Below are 17,123 nucleotides of genomic sequence, written 5' to 3' on the forward strand. Positions count from 1 at the left end.
GAATGTTTTGTTTGGTTAAAATTTTCTGTTTTTATTTTCTCTCGATAGTGTTTAAACAATAGTTTTAACCTTTAGGATATGATTTCTTGATTTCTCCTTTTATTTTTTGTTGCTCACATACTTGACACAGATTTCCAGAAATAGGTGTCAAGAGAGTAAATACAGGGTGGGAAATAACCAGCTGTGAACTCTGTTGTTTAGCACACACATAAAGGAATGAGGCGTCTGTGTTATGAATGCTTTAATAAACCCTCTAGTTTATTATGGAGATTAGGGTTGAGGAATACTATTAATTATGACGTGTATAGTACTTTCAGTTTTTCTTTCTTACTAATTTTACCCTTACAGTAGCCCTGTGAAGTTAGAATATGTGTTATATCCACTGAAACGATGGGGGAACTGAAGTATATAGAGTTAATATGAATCCTGTCCAGTGCACCAAGTGGCGGTATGTGTAGGTAACATAACAGAACAGATCACATGTCCCCTACTCTCAAGGCATTTAGATCTAGTGTGGGGTGCAAACAAGCAACAAGCAATGATATTTAATGTAATGTCAGTGCTAGAGGTATCTATAGGCTGCTTTGGTAGCAAGTGGGTGAGCTGTGATGGAAAAGGAATGACAATTCTTAAGGAAAAACATAGAATGAACACAGACCATTCCTTCCTTCCGTTTTCCCTTTTTTTTTCCTCCTTCTCACCCCTCTTCCCCGCCCTGGAACTGGCATACAGTTTCTAAGTTTTAAAAAGTTGGGGAACAAATGAAAGAGAATGATCATTGTAGAGTAATGTGCTCTGAAGGATCAAGTGCAGATATTTCACATCACAGAGCAGAAACTCAGGGCAGACAGTGTCTGCTCTAGTCCAGGGAAATCCAGGAATCAGGCAGCAAACTGTCTCCTGCCGTTGAAGCCCTGGAAGAAGCCATCTCAGCTTCTAAACTACACGTGGCAGTTAAGGTCAGCATGGCCCGAGCATCACCTGAGGTTGGGAGGGTGGGACCCTGTGAAGGTCCAGCAGCCTCTGTCCTAAATGCACGTAACCTGCTGGTCTCTGATCCGTGTCTCCTGGGGGAGAGGCAAGCCTTCCCTTCTAGCCCTGGTCTTTTGGTTCTTGAGGAGAGTGAAACTCCACTCCTGCTTTCTCCCTTGGAGATTCAGGATAATTCTGGGCTTCACCTGCATGTCTGTTGGTTATTGAGGGCATCCTAAGAAGAGTCAGGAGGAAAAAGGGATTGAGGTCAAATTTATATATGCTAAATTAAATTAAATTTTTCAACATTACAACTTAGAAGTACTCCAGTAGTTTCTTCTATAATAGTGTCTCAGAAGAATGCCAGAAATGTCCCAGCTGTCTACTTAACAGTTGTATCATTTTCGGCAAGTTACTTAAGTTGTCTGGGTTACATTTCCTTCCACCAGAAGACTGAGGTACAGACTGTGAAAATTAAGTACTTACTGCAGTGCATGCAGACTTCCAAGGAGTCAGTGAACTAATGTTGTTGTTATAATTATATGCATAATTTTGTTTTCAGCAGTTTATGAAAATCTTTCATGCATCATTTCTAACTATGCATTATTAAAATTAATAATTCTGATTGGAATGAAAGTGAAATCACGGTTGCTTGTATGTGTGTATATTGATCATTAAAATTGTGCCAACAGCACGTTTAGATGACAGTATGGACCTCATACGTAGCTAACTTGTGTTCACGGAAGTGTCAGGCCCCCCAGAGATGATGCAGAATTACCAATGATTATAATCACATATTTAATTCAATAGAATAACTTAATGTATGTAAATGTTGGCCTTTGTTAATAACATGCATTGCAGTTGTTTATAATCTCCATTTTCACTATCTGAAAATTTATTTGCTGTGTTTTTAAAGAAAAGATTGTTGTTCGTGTTAAAAATCCTTTGCCTTATAAAGGACCTTATTTGTACACTAGATCATTTTGGAAGGATATAATTTCACTTAGTAGTAGTAGAAGCAGCCAGACTAAAGTGGTTTCAGAGAGCTTTCAAAGGCACAATGCTCTTAGCTGATGGTTCTTGCTAGACATCATTGACAAGCTTAAAGTATTTAACCGCTCTGTGTGAAATTAGAGGTCGACTATTAGTAGAATTCCTACTGGTTGAACAGTAAATTCAGACAGGAAGATTGGAAATGTCAGCTCCTCAAGATGTTTGGAAAATGCAATTCAACTAAGTGAAATTTGGACACCTGACTGTTTCTACCATAGGTAAGAGTCCGGAGACAATTCTTTTTCCCTCGTACCTTTACTCAGGCATGCTTACAACATGATGCAGTGATTCTCGAGGTGCGGTTCAGGACCCCAGCATCAGGATCACCTGGGAACTTGTTAGAAATATACAACCTCCAGCCCCTCCCCATGCTTACAGAATCAGAAACTCTGGCCTGGGAGCTCAGAAACCTGTGTTTTAACAAGCCTTCCAGGTAATTCTGATGCAGCTGAAACTTGAGTATCATTGCTTTTTATCACATTGGCTCTTGGCAATTTGATGGAAATTTTAAGGAAAAACTGACAAACTAGAGAAAGTATTGCATCGTAGACAGGGAATCAAGATGCTTATTGAAAAGGTAATTTAAACTTCAGCTCATTATGTGGTTAACATTAGGCAAAAATTTCCCTTTAGCTTTGTAATAGAAACAAATGATAAGTGTTTCAGGCCATTAATAAGAAATTCATATCGTATTGATTTCTGCAGTAGTATGGCTAATATCCCTTTGATTATAACTTTTCCTAATGATGTTTTAACTATACACCCTCAGGGAAGAGATTGGAAGTATTAAATTTCAAGTTCCAACTGTAGTCGTTAAGATCAGTCCAGCCTTAATCGTTTGGTACCTCCCCTTGCCCTGCCTCCCAAAGACTCAGTCTAAACGACTTTATTTCCCTCAACTTCTAACGCTCCTTCTTCACCTTTTGGTGAAAGAGATTGAATTACCTCTGTCTGGAAGCATCGTTTTCCCCCCGCTCTTTGCCTTGATCTACTCATTCTTTAGGTTTTAGCTTAGACATTTCTTGAAGTAAACTTCCCTTAGCTTCTCTGTGTTCCCACAGATCCTGTGCCTAGCACTAGAAAGTGCTTGCTTGTGTATTGCTCTGTAGCCCTTTATGCACTAGACAGACACACCTCGGAGGTAATTTGGGTTGGGTTCCAGACCACCTCAGTAAAGCCAATATCACAATCAAGCGAGACGTGTGAATTTTTTTGGTTTCCCAGTGTGTGTAAAAGTTATGTTTACACTATACTGGAGTCTGCTAGGTATGCAGTAGTGTTATATCTTTTTTTTTTTTTTTTTTTTTTTTTAATTATTTATTTATGGCTGTGCTGGGTCTCCGTTTCCGCGCGAGGGCTTTCTCCAGCTGTGGCAAGTGGGGGCCACTCTTCATCGCGGTGCGCGGGCCCCTCACCATCGCGGCCTCTCTCGTTGCAGAGCACAGGCTCCAGACGCGCAGGCCCAGCAATTGCGGCCCACGGGCCCAGCTGCTCCGTAGCACGCGGGATCCTCCCAGACCAGGGCTCGAACCCGCGTCCCCTGCATTGGCAGGCAGATTCTCAACCACTGCGCCACCAGGGAAGCCCCGTGTTATATCTTTAAAAACAATGTACATGTCTAATTTTAAAGTGCCGTAAAGTTTTTTATTGCTAAAAAACTCTAACCATCATCGGAGCCTTCAGTGTCGTCATCTTTTTGCTGCTGGAGGGTCTCGCACGCCTTGGCGTTGATGGCTGCTGACTGATGAGGGTCGTGGTTGCTGAGGGCAGGGGGGCCGTGGCAATTACTTAAAATAAGACAGCAGTGAAGTTTGCTGCATCAACTGACACTTCCCTGTATGAACGATGCCTCTGCAGCGTGCAGTGCTGTTTGACAGTATCTTACCCACATTAGACCTTCTTTCAAAATTGGAGGCAGTCCTCTCAAACCCTGCTGCTGCCTTATCAGCTAAGTTTATGTCATACTGTGAATCCTTTGTCATTTCAGCAAGCTTCACAGCATCTTCAGCCAGAGTAGACTCCGTCTCAAGAAACCGCTTTCTCTGCTCGTCCATAAGAAGCAGCAGCTCCTTATCCAGTCAGGTTTTCTCGTGAGATTGCAGCAATTCAGTCACATCTTCAGGCTCCGCTTGTAATTCTCGTTCTCTTGCTGTTTCCACCACATCTACAGTAACTACCTCCACTGAAGTCTTGAACCCCTTCAAGTCATCCATGAGGGTTAGAATCAGCTGCTTCTAGGCTCCTCTGAATGTTGATATTTTGACCTCTTCCCATGAATCACGAATGTTCTTAATGGCGTCAAGAATGGTGAATCCTTTCCAGAAGGTTTCAGTTGACTTTGCCCAGATGCATCAGAGGAATCACTATCTATGGCAGCTATAGCCTTATGAAATGTATTTCTTTAATAATAAGACTTGAAAGTCACAACTACTCCTTGATCCATGGGCTCCAGAATGGAAGTTGTATTAGCAGGCATGAACACAGCATGAGTCTATTTATTTGTTTGTTTGTTTGTTTATTTATTTTGGCTGTTGGGTCTTCGTTGCTGTGCACGGGCTTTCTCTAGTTGCGGCGAGCAGGGGCTACTCTTTGTTGTGATGCGCAGGCTTCTCATTGCGGTGGCTTCTCTTGTTGCAGAGCACAGACTCTAGGCACACGGGCTTCAGTAGTTGTGGCTCGCGGGCTTTAGAGCACAGGCTCAGTAGTTGTGGCGCACAGGCTTAGTTGCTCCGCGGCATGTGGGATCTTCCCGGACCAGGGCTCGAACCTGTGTCCCCTGCATTGGCAGGTGGATTCTTAACCACTGCACCACCGGAGAAGTCCCACAACATGAGTCTTGTACATCTCCATCAGAGCTCTTGGGTGACCAGGTGCATTGCCAATGAGCAGTTGTATTTTGAAAGGAATCTTTTTTTCTGAGCAATGGGTCTCAACAGTGGGCTTAAAATATTCAGTTAACCATGTTGTGAACAGATACATGTGCTGTGATCCAGGCTTTGTTGTTCCATTTCTAGAGCACAGGCAGAGGAGATTTAGCATCATTCTTAAGGGCTCTAGAATGGTAAATGAGCATTGGCTTCCACTTAAAGTCACCAGCTGCTTTAGCCCCTAACAAGAGAATCAGCCTGTCCTTTGAAGCTTTGAAGCCAGGCATTGACTTCTCCTCTCTAGCTATGAAAATCCTAGATGGCATTTTGTTTAAATGTAAGGCTGTCTCATCTACATTGAAATATCTGTTGCTTAGTGTAACCACCTTCATGAATTATCTTTAGGTAGGTCTTCTAGATAGCTTGCTACAGCATCTCCATCCACATATGCTGCTTCACTTTGCACTTCTTTGTTACGGAGATGGCTTCTTTCCTTCAACCTCATGAACCAACCTCTGGTAGCCTCAAACTTTTCTTCTGCAGCTTCCTCGCCTCCCACCGGTTACAGATCACTATAACAAGTAAAATAATAATGAGAAAGTTTGGAATATCATGAGAATTACCAAGATGTGACACAGAGACATGAAGTGAGCAAATGCTGTTTGAAAAATGGTGCCGATAGACTGACTCAGTGTCGGGGGATCAGTATATTAACTGTCAAGGAAGGTTCTCAAATACAGCCTTGTCCTCAGCTTCTAAAGGTTATTAGCTCTATGTTATCATGTATTTTCCAAGTTCAGTTTCATAGTGGGGATTTCTTTTTATCATGTTTGGCAAAAGATAGGCGTTCAATGAATCAGTGTCAGTAGCTCAAGAAATAGTATATTAGCCTTAAAAAAAAAAAAAGCTGCATCCAGGTATACGTCCCAAATTGACAGGTGAATTCAGTCGTCACCTCATTATGTTATGATTAAAGCTGATCTAAAGGTACCTGTTCTTACAGCTTATGGTTATTTGATATATTTTTTTAAAATAGTCCTATAGGAATTTGGCGTTTAGTCTTGGAAGGAAAATAATTAACCTCTGCTGCTGTTATACCATAAATTTGGTTTCATTTGTGTTTTAAACCTGAAATATTTTAAATTAACCATAGTGACTACTAAGCAGAACCAGAAAACCCAAATATCCATATTTGGTCAGTCAGATTGGCAAAGATTAAAAAGATGTAACTCGGCTTGTCAAGGATGTGGGGATACAGGCAGCATCGTATGCTGTTGGTGACGCTGTAGATTGGCACAGTCTTTCCAGTTGGCAGTTCAGCAGTGTGTGTCCTGTGACTGTGAAATTACAAAGGCAGCAACTGGACAGGTGCTCCAAGATATTTGTCCATGGCTCGTCATGTAGCATTTTGTGTAATAGTACCCTAAACTTCTAGCAGTGAGAGCTTAATGAGGTAAGTTGTGGTATATCTATTCAACAGAATGAACAGGCAGCCATTAAAATGTTGATTGATATATATTATACATACTTATGTATATGTATAAACATGGAAAGACTTGCTTATGTTAAGTAAAAGGAGGGAAGTGATTACATAGCTGTAGTTACTTAAGCAAAGGAAAACTTTCAGAAGGAAATACACCAAAATTACAGACGTTTCTGGGGAAGTAATTGTGTGGAGTAGTGTAAAACTCAAATATTTTGAATTTGTGTGTGTTTTCCACACAGACTTCTAGTGTAGTGGTTCTCAAACTGTAGTAACTCAGTAACTTCTCAGAAGTCTTGTTAACTATGTAAATTGCCTCAACCCCAGAGAATCTAATTTAGTGTGAGTCTGAAAACCACACTTTCAGCAATACTGCTTAAATTTTTTTTTATAGTTTCTATTCCTTCTCCCTAACATCTATACGTAGCACTACTAGAAAATTATTTTAATAGCACTAGTATTAGATATGGTTGTGTGTATAACTTTAAAAAATGCTCATGTATATAAGACCTAGCCTCAGAGAATTCTAGGGCTCCCTGGATGCTTTAGGAATACCACAACGCATGAAATGTTTTCTGCCAAACAGATTTAAGCTGCTAGGAACTCCATTATGGTGTTCAGGTTCCTTTGAATAAAGAGGGTTTTTTAATCCAAAAAAAGGGGGGGGGTGGTGGTGTTGAAAACAAGAGAGTAATAAACAACAGATAAAGTGGAATATACGTTGTTTAATTCCACGAGAAGATGAAACTGATTTTCAAAGTAATATCTCATTTTAATAGTCCACATTTTAATGTTATAAAGGATGCATCTATTTCATGTTGGAAAACAAGTATCAAACTCTGACTTGACAAATTGGAAGCTATTTAGGACCCAAACTTATTACATTTCCCATTGAGATTAGGTTTTCTTTTTTCCTTCGTAGAATAAAGCTTTTCCTGACTCTTAATAGGATATTTCCTTCCATTCTCTTTTTTCGTCTTTGCTATGCCAATTTTTAGTTTACTACAGCATCTGACCTCTGTGCTTTGAAAAACGGAATTTATATAAAATTGTATTAGAATATAGTAAAATCATTCACTGAAGAGAAACTGATAAGAGATCATTTTAGGACCTACGAAATTATTTGATAAAGATCTTTCTCTATAATTTAAAACATGTCACAAAGTAGTTAAATGTTTGATGAAATAATACTGATTTGTGTATTATATGAGAATTATATGGACCTTTCTGTTGCAAACCTATCCAAGCCAATTTGATTATTCATATTTTTTCAGGTTCTTTTGGTAATTGTCACAGCCTTGCTTCAGGTGAACTGAGATCTCAGACCAAATTTTGCCGCACGTACAATCCTTTGTTATCAGGCAGACACAAAAAAGATCATAGAACCCTTTTTCATAGGCAAGTAAATTCCCTGCTTTGTCCTTTTAAACATGCTCAGGCAAGCACTAAGGCAAGAAAATATTCTGATGGTAGGATTAGCTAACTTTCTAGTCTGCTTAGGCATCAGAATCTTCTACTAATTTGGGAAGGATGTTTGGTGCAGGAACCAGGCCTGAAGGCAGTCATGACCTTGCATGCAACTCAAAAGGAATTAGACTACGGGACTTGCCCGAGAACCCACTCCCTTCACGCAGGGGTGGAGGAGCCTGGGTGCTACTTCTGGCCAGTCACTTATTCTGAACGCTGTTTATTTCCCCAATAAAATCTATTGCTGACCTCTTTGGTGCTCACAGATGCAGCCTCCATTGGAGGTGCAGGTAAACACATTGCATCCATCTGCCTCTGGAGTGAAAATCTTGAAGAGAGTCTTTGGCCAAGCTAACTAACCACTCTCAGAGTGGTAATTCTTGACCAGGCCCCTTGCACGTTAACTTGCATATGTAGAGATACATCATATGATCTATACTGATATTTTTTCAAGTCTCAACGATGATCAATTAGTGGTTTGTGAAAAATCAGTGGGACCAACATCTTGTGCTTTAGTGTAATTTGGAATGGGATGGGATAGATGTACATGCCTTGTAGTAAGTATTATTTTGTGAACCTTTTCTTTCTGTTACGTATGTATATATCATTGAGTAGTGATATAAGATGTATATCCGGCTGTCACAGACACAGACAAAAATGTTTGAAATCAGCAGTTAGTATTTTAGAGTACATTACAGATGAGGTACAACCATAACTTTAGTCAATCCCAGATTTATAACAGAATAGAATTTACTGGCTTCTTGAGGGTTATTTTAGTAACTAAAACATCGAAGCCTTTCCCATATTTCCAAAGTTCCGTTACTCTTATGCGGAACTGGCAGCCAAGATAGTAACTGAAAAGAAAAAAGTGTTGTTTGTTGAAAAGCAGGTTTTATGCTAGGCATTCTATCAGCCACAGAATGTTCTCTGGAGGCGTTAAAAATCACTGTTATGAAAGATCTTTCATGTTAGCCTGTAGACACACTCCCTGAATCTTCAGAACAACAGTAGAAGGAGATGGGATGCGATGTGATGATCACAGAGGTAATGAGTCTCAGTGCCAGATTTAGCAGTATTTAAGTCATGCTGTTACTTTGCCAATGATACTTTAATACGGTTAAAATTCCCTTGGCGGTAAGGATGTTAGATTAAAGACCTGAGCACCTGTTCTAGTCTTCCTGATTTTGTCTTTCACAAACGTGACTTTTCAAATGTACCCGGCGTAACCCTTGAGCTGTACCGTCTCTGGCTATGCAGATGCTGCAAATGTAAAGAAGAGCTACCCCTCCTTCACCCTCGGAATGAGCCCTTTTCGTTGTTCTGTCTGTACAGTGTAGGGTTTCTCTTACCAGATCTCCCTGAGAGCCAACATGGCAACGACAGGAGTGGAAACCACTCAGGGCTTGAAATAGCACAGGGAGGTGCTTGAGGGAGGATTTGTGTTTCGTTTTGTAGGGGCTTTGCAGACAGCATTCCCACTCACCTGCTCTGCAGGGTCTTGAGAGAGACCTGAACTAGACCACGAGCCTTGTCCTTCACATGGCGGTCTTTGTGCCAGCAGATAGAAGCAGCCGAATAAATATTTGCCAAGTGAGTGAATGGCTCATTAATTTCATTGATGTCATCTTCTCTGGAGGCCTGGTCAGCCGATTTGAATTGCATGGCACCTAGCGCATGCAGTGGGGGCATTCCCCCTCTGCCCACTCTTGCTCAGGGCTGCCGAATCCTAAAGACTCTGCCTCACTCCTCAGCTAATCGGTTTCAAAACCAGCAGTGAGACTTGCATGGATGCTGACAAAAGGCCAGCTGGTAGGCTGCTACGTCTCAGCTTGTAGACACGAGAACAAATAAGCAAAATACTTTTTTTTTTTAAACATCTTTACTCCATACTTTATTGGAGTATAATTGCTTTACAATGTTGTGTTAGTTTCTGCTGTATAACAAAGTGAATCAGCTGTACGTATACATATATCCCCCCATATCTCCTCCCTCTTGCATCTCCCTCCCTCCCACCCTCCCTGTCCCACCCCTCTAGGTGGTCACAAAGCACTGAGCTGATCTCCCTGTGCCATGCGGCTGCTTCCCACTAGCTATCTATTTGACATTTGGTAGTGTATATATGTCCATGCCACTCTCTCACTTCGTCCCAGCTTACCCTTCCCCCTCCCCGTGTCCTCAGGTCCATTCTCTACGTCTGCATCTTTACTCCTGTCCTGCCCCTAGGTTCACAGTCAAAGAGAAAAACAAATACCGTACGCTAACACATGTATATGGAATCTAAAAAAAAAAAAAAATGGTTCTGATGAACAAAATACTCTGGAGGCATTTGGGAGGTGACAGATGCTTGAAGGAAGGAGTCCACGATGGAACAGTAGAAACAGGTGGCCCTCATCTACTGTAGAATTCAAGATGTTCTAACAGAAGTTATTATTTATGTTAGTTTCAGTTGTCTGCTGAATGTGAGCTCGTTGACTGCGTGAGATATGACTGTTCACACATATTTTTAATCATTCATTAATTTGATACTTATTAATGAGATATAAATCTGTAGTAAGAATACCAATGACATTCTAAATACAATTCTTCCTTTCATGGTAAAAGAAAATGAGTCTCCTTATAGAGAATTTGAACATAAAGGCGCAAACAGATGATGGAAACCACCTGTGATCTCACCATCCAGAGATGATGAAGATCAACATGTTGATATCTTTTCAGGTTTTTATTCTGTTTGTGCCTGTAATTTTTATAAAAATTAGATAAAATTAACTCTAGTTTGCTTTTTTTCACTGAGCAAGTTCCCCATATCATTAAAAAAATCTTCAAATATATAATTTGTAATGACTTCATATTCTACTGTTTGAATATGTTATTTAACCATTTTTTCTATTTTTAGATATTTACATCGTTTCCATTTAAAGTACGTAAATATCAGTATTCATACTGTAACCTCTGTAACCTCCCACATGGTGCATTGTACATAACAGGAGCCCAGTAAATGCTTAGTGAAGGTATGAACTGGTTAGATTTCCCAGAAGGAACTCTGTAACTGCTTACTGAGTCACCTCTTGAATAAAATGAAGGAATTGGATTAGAAAGCTTATAAAAGAGGTCTTTCTGTCTCTCAAGTTTTATGATTATGTGATTTGGAAAAATAATTGTAATTGACAGTCCCATAGTCAGTCACATCGTGTTAAGATGTATGTATAAAAGTCATACAAGGCTCTTTTATGTGGTATTGGAAGTGAAGCTTAAAGTAATCGGAAGCACTAGAGAGTACTGTAGGAGACAGACGGTTCTAAGAAGCAAGGCCACACCATCTCTCGGTGACTGTCCCTTGTTATCTGTAGTCTGGGGACAAGTCATGTTCATAATTCTAACTTCCATGGCAGGTCTTCACAGTTCTCTTCACCATTTACACCAGAACCACTTGTAAAGAGGCAAGAATAGTCACTGAGTGTTGAATCATGATATTGATATATACGTGTCTGTTGATATGTATATCTGAAATTTAGTTTAAATCCTGTTTCTTCTATGAAGTCTTCTCCCCAGACTCCCCTTCTTTCCAGGACAGGAATGGTCTTTACGTGTATGTTTTTCTGCCTTCGTAATTAGAACCACACATGTTCCAGGCGAAGTGTTGCCTCATCAGGAACAGAGTAACCTGGAGGAAGAGGACAAGAACTGTTTTCAGACGGGTAAAAAGAAGGTCATGCGGCTCGTGTACGAGAAGTAGCATCCTTATTCCTTTTGCTTTCAACTGAGGAAGCAAGATTTTAGTTTAGTACTGGGGAGAGCTTTTCTGAAAGTTAAAACTCTTCCAAAGGGCATGGTCTACCTGATCATGTGTGAACTAGTAGTGTTAAAGCATCTGTAGGATGGTTGTATGGGGTGTTCCTGTGTTAGCTTGAAGAATAATTCTCAGATCATTTAGGCGGAAATGCAACAGAAGATATTTTATACATGTTTGTGGTAGGCACAAGCTCTGATGAAATTAGGTAGTGATCTATTCTATTGCAGTCTATTATTCCCTGGCCTAGGAGATGGGCTCATGCTTATTCAAAAGGTGAAACGTAACAGGAATAAATGCAATACACAAAATTTGGCTTTCCCAAATGATGGCAGTTATTGAATGAGAGAAATGTGGCATACTGGTAGATTTGTTTACCACTGTTGACTAAAGACCAGGAGAAGTGTTGGTCAGTGAGTCAAAACATTAATGGCGTAGTATTTGCATATAATCTATGCACATCCTCCTGTATCCTTTAAATCATCTCTAGATTACGTATAATACCTAATACAATGTAAGTACTATGTAAATAGTTGTAAATAAAATGCTACATAAATAGTTGCTGGGCATGGCAAATTCAAGTTTTGCTCTTTGGAACTTTCTGGAATTTTTTATTCTGAAGATTTTCGATCCATGGTAGGTTGAATCCACGGATGCAGAACCCGTGGATACGGAGGGCTGACTCTATAGGCTGTTTGCTTGGAAAAGATTCTGTTTCTAGAAGGTGTGGCATTCGAGCCAGTGGTGGATGATCAGTTGTCAGGAAGATACAGTGAAGGCTTTGGACAGGATGACATTTCAAGTTCCCTCCTGTCCTGAGATTTTTGAATCACCAAGTTCTAGGTCCCTGTTGAGCCGTCCTGCAAGTGAACAGCCTCCCAATACCGGGCAAGCGAATCCATTGCTCTTAAAGACTTGGTTTTCTCTCCTTGTCTATTTACAATATATGATGAAGAGTTTGCAGTTCTTGTGTAAAAGGTCCCTTCTAGGTTAAGGAATCACAACATTCAGCGAAAGCTTTAGCATCTCTGAAGCTGTCCCTGTTTCGTTCTCCTGAGTACATATAAAACAGTTTATAGCTAGTGCTTTAACTGAAGCCACTTTACCCCAGTCCTAACACGCCAGATGTCTTGGCCATGCAATGTGACGTGACCTAAAGGTAACTTTAAAAAAAAACTCTTAACTGGAATTATCTTATATTTTCATTATTTATCTTAATAGTAAGGATACGAAAATAAAGCCCTGCTAGTTCATTTTTCATTTCTCAGTATATATAATCTTTTCTGAAGATTTATTATAAGAGTGTATGTCTAGTTCTGGTCATAGCTCTTGTTTTAATGTTTAACAATTATTTCTCTCTTATCAGGATGGCAGTTAATACATTGTCAGCCTAGATAAGAGCTCTTGGTCTTCTTTCACTTAAAACTGCTTTTAATTACTTGATAACAAACTAACACTATAATCTGTATAATGTTTGCATGACCAGTGTGTTTATATTCATTTGTGAACAGTTATTGTAAGAGGTACCAGATACTTTAAACATATATCTTAAACTGGAATATGAGCCATTGCACTTTTGCAAAATGTATGAAGTCTTTATGAGGATACTAATGAATATTATCAGTGACAATAGAGCGTAAATCCCACATCCTTTTTTTTTTTTTAAGATTTTTTTGATGTGGACTTTTTTTAAAGTCTTTATTGCATTTGTTACAATATTGCTTCTGTTTTATGTTTTGGTTTTTTGGCCGTAAGCCATGTGGGATCTTAGCTCCCCCACCAGGGATTGAACCCGCCACCCCCATGCATTGGAAGGCAAAGTCTTAACCACTGGACCTCCAGGGAAGTCCCACACACGGGGTCTTTAGTTGTGGCATGAGAACTCCTAGTTGCGGCATGCGGGATCTAGTTCCCTGACCAGGGATCGAACCCAGGCCCCCTGCATTGGGAGTGCGGAGTCCCAGCCACCGGACCGGCAGGGAAGTCCCTGACATCCCTTCTTGAATCCTAAGATCGGAAGTACATATGTCCTGGTGCTGCCTGTCTGTATGCGTAAGGACCATGCCTTAGCTCTGGAATGCTGAAAACAGAATCCCACGCCCTCCTTCAACTCATGATGCTCAGTTGCCCAGCTTAGTTCCTGAGTCTGGGGGTTGACCTCTTGAATAGTGGGAAGGAACACTCCTGACAATTTTGAGAGTGAGTGGATATTTTAAGAGTTTCCCTTCAAGCTTTTCTTCCCTGACTCATTTGGAAAGATAAGTACTGTTTGATAATTCTGTTTAATTCAGTAGTTATCTACTGTGCCAAGCTCTACAGAAAATACCAAATTAAATAAGACATAAATCTTTAAGGAGCTTCTTTTCTGTAGTCAACCAGATAAGTCTAAGAAATAAAGCAAAGACTACATAATTTGTAGTACAATGTTAATGAAAAGATAGCAAAGACTTGCAGCTATCATATTAAGGTACGAATGATTTCCTAACTGTATTCATTTATCTACAATCAGTCACAAAAGAAGCAGTCAATGGACAGATCTCCTCTAATAGAGGATTGGGTAGCCTTTCTGCATGGAGAGCAGATATTAATGGACTTGAATACCGTTGCTTTTCCTGTGTGTGCCTTAATTAATACTGAATTTGATGGCTTTTTCTTCTGGTTTCTAAGGGTAAATATAGAAAATTTAATCCTATTGTTTGGATTAATGAGCAGTCTCTTTACAGGCTTGTGCACATTGTACCATTAATGAAAGTTCTTCTGCTGCAGGAAAAATATTTTATTTGAGAATGAAAAGCAAATTGAGTTACTATATTGTGTAAGAGGTTCGTAGTTAAGTATTGCGTCCACTTGATCTCAGCTGGGGCTAAGGTACCCTGATAGCTATGAGATGGTGAAATAATGGAGACGTTTAGAGATGTAGGGCTGTGATTTTTATATAAATCAATTTGATTTATAATTGGTAGAGTTTATTTACCGCTATGATTTGGTAGATGTACTAAGCCCAGTAAGTTGGTATCAGCTTTCAATTCATGTTTACTTACAAGCCTTCTGTAATAATAATAGCATGAATTCTTTGAGTAGTGTGAATGATGAAGTCAAAATCAACACTCGTTTCATTCTTTTTCTGCTTTGCCATGTTTTTACCATTTGACTATGGGAAATTCCTGTCGTATACCAAGCAGGAGATTAGTATAATGAAGTCTGTTTTCCCATCACATTGATCAACACGTGGCCAAACTATACCCATCCACCCCCATCTCAGTTCAGATTTGAAATCAGATCCCAGGCATCACATCATTTCCTTGTACATATTTCAGTATGTGGCTCTATAAGTTAAGAACCTTTTTCTCTTTAAACATGACTATAATACTATTGAAAAAACAGCTGCTTTCTAGTTGCAGGTAGGAAGTAAGAAATGCTGGAGTCCAGCCAGGTTCTGATGCCTTTAAGTGGCTCTAGGTACTTGGACAAGCCATTTAACTTTCCCCTGCCTGTGCTTTCTTGTCTTTAAAAAGAGAAGATTCAAGAAGATGGTCTCTCAAATCCCATCTGTCCCTGAAATTCGTAATTTAAAAAATGAGGAGACCGCCCAGTTTCTGGCCCAGCACGTAAGGGACTTGCAAGTCATCACTCTGTGCTAACAAGTGAAAAGCCAAAGAAACTGAAAAATCAACAACGCTCCTTAGATCTGTCAGAGAAGTGGTGTCACAAGGCAAACCCTTGCCCCAGAATTGGAGAGACAGTGAGGCAAATACAGAGGATCACAGCTTACTGGAGCAGAGCTATCTGTGGAAACCAGCACAGGGGTAAGAAAGCCTAAACTGTAATTGACAGATTGCTGGAGGTGCAGAGTGGACAAGCCTGAGAGTTCAGAACTCCGGGGAGACCCAGCCATAGTGACCCCACAGTTGTGTAGTTTTACGGTGAATCCCTCATGCTTCTGGCAGGGGGAGGGGAAAGGAGCCGTGGTGAAATACTCCAGAGCGTTCTGTTCTTCACAACAGAGGCTGTCCTCAAGAGAAACTATGTATCGGAGCCTAAACTCCTGGGGATTTATCCGGAGCCTAATGGACCTGGGGAAGGGAAATACGCAACTCCAGCCCAGTCTAGTCGTGCTGTCCCACCTAAGTGGGGTGGGGTGGGGGGGTTACTGAGAAGCCCTGAAGCTCACAGTTCAGAGGCAAAGGCTCACTAAGAGAAAGATCTGATCATAGCAGTACAGAATGCTGCCCCCTTTCCTGCACCGTATCACTGCATTACCAAAGGCCTATTTGAAGCAGTTCCCTTGACCCAGCACATCACATCCAGCTGTCAAGAAAAAATCACAAGGCATACTAGAAGACAAAAAAACACAGGTCAAAGAGACAGGGCAGGTAACAGAACCAGACTCCAATATGGCAGGGATGTTGGAATTATCAGACTCAGACGGGGAATTTAAAACAGATTGTGATTAAAATACTAAGGGCTCCAATGGCTAGAATAGATCGGATGCAAGAACAGATGGGCATATGAGCAGAGAGATGGAAATTCTGGGAAAGAATCAAAAAGGAGTGCTAGAGATCAGAAACACTGTAACAGAAATGAGGAATGCTTTTAGTGTGCTTAATAGGAGACTAGACACGGCTGAGGAAAGAATCTCAGAGCTGGAGGATATGTCAGTAAAACTTCCGAAAAGGAAAAGCAAAGAGAACAAAGAATAAAAAACAGAAAAGCGGGGGCTTCCCTGGCGTTCCAGTAGTTAAGACTCTGTGCTTTTCCCCTGCAGGTGGTGCGGGTTTGATCCCTGGTCAGGGAAGTAAGATCCCGCAAGCCACGTGGTACGGCCAAAAAACCAAAACAAACAAACAAAAATACCAGAACAGAACATCCAAGAACTGTGGAACCACTACAGGAATATTCATAAATTCATGTAATGCAAATACCAATAAGGAGAAGAAAGAGAAAAAAGAACAGAAGAAGTATTTGAAGCAATAAAGACTGAGAATTTCCCCCAATTCGTGGCAGACACCAAACTACAGATCCAGGAAGTTGAGAGAACACCAGGCAGGATAAATGCCCCCCAGAACTGCATCTAGGCGTGTCACATTCACACTGCACACCACGATTGTCATGGTATAACCTCTTACGCTAATGACTTCCAAGTATGTATACACATGTATTGTGTATGTACGTCCGACTCCGTTCTCTTCCCAGAGCTCCACACCCACCTGTACCACTGCCTACTTGACATTTTCACTTGGATGCTTTACAAACATCTCAGATTTTACACATTAAAGGGAGCAATTGATTTTACTCTCCAAACTGATTTGCAATTCTCTCCCCGCCCCATCTCTTCCCAACTTATAATGGCACACCGTTCACCCAGTAACTCAAGCCAGACCTCTGGAAATCAGTTTTTACCTGTCACTCGTCCCGCTATGCTATTCACCCCTGAGTCCCGTCCATCGTACCTACAAAATACATCACCAGTTTGTCTCCTCTTCATAGCACCCTC

Source organism: Balaenoptera borealis, assembly GCF_965194805.1.
Source record: "Balaenoptera borealis genome assembly, chromosome: 5".
Taxonomy (NCBI): Eukaryota; Metazoa; Chordata; class Mammalia; order Artiodactyla; family Balaenopteridae; genus Balaenoptera; species Balaenoptera borealis.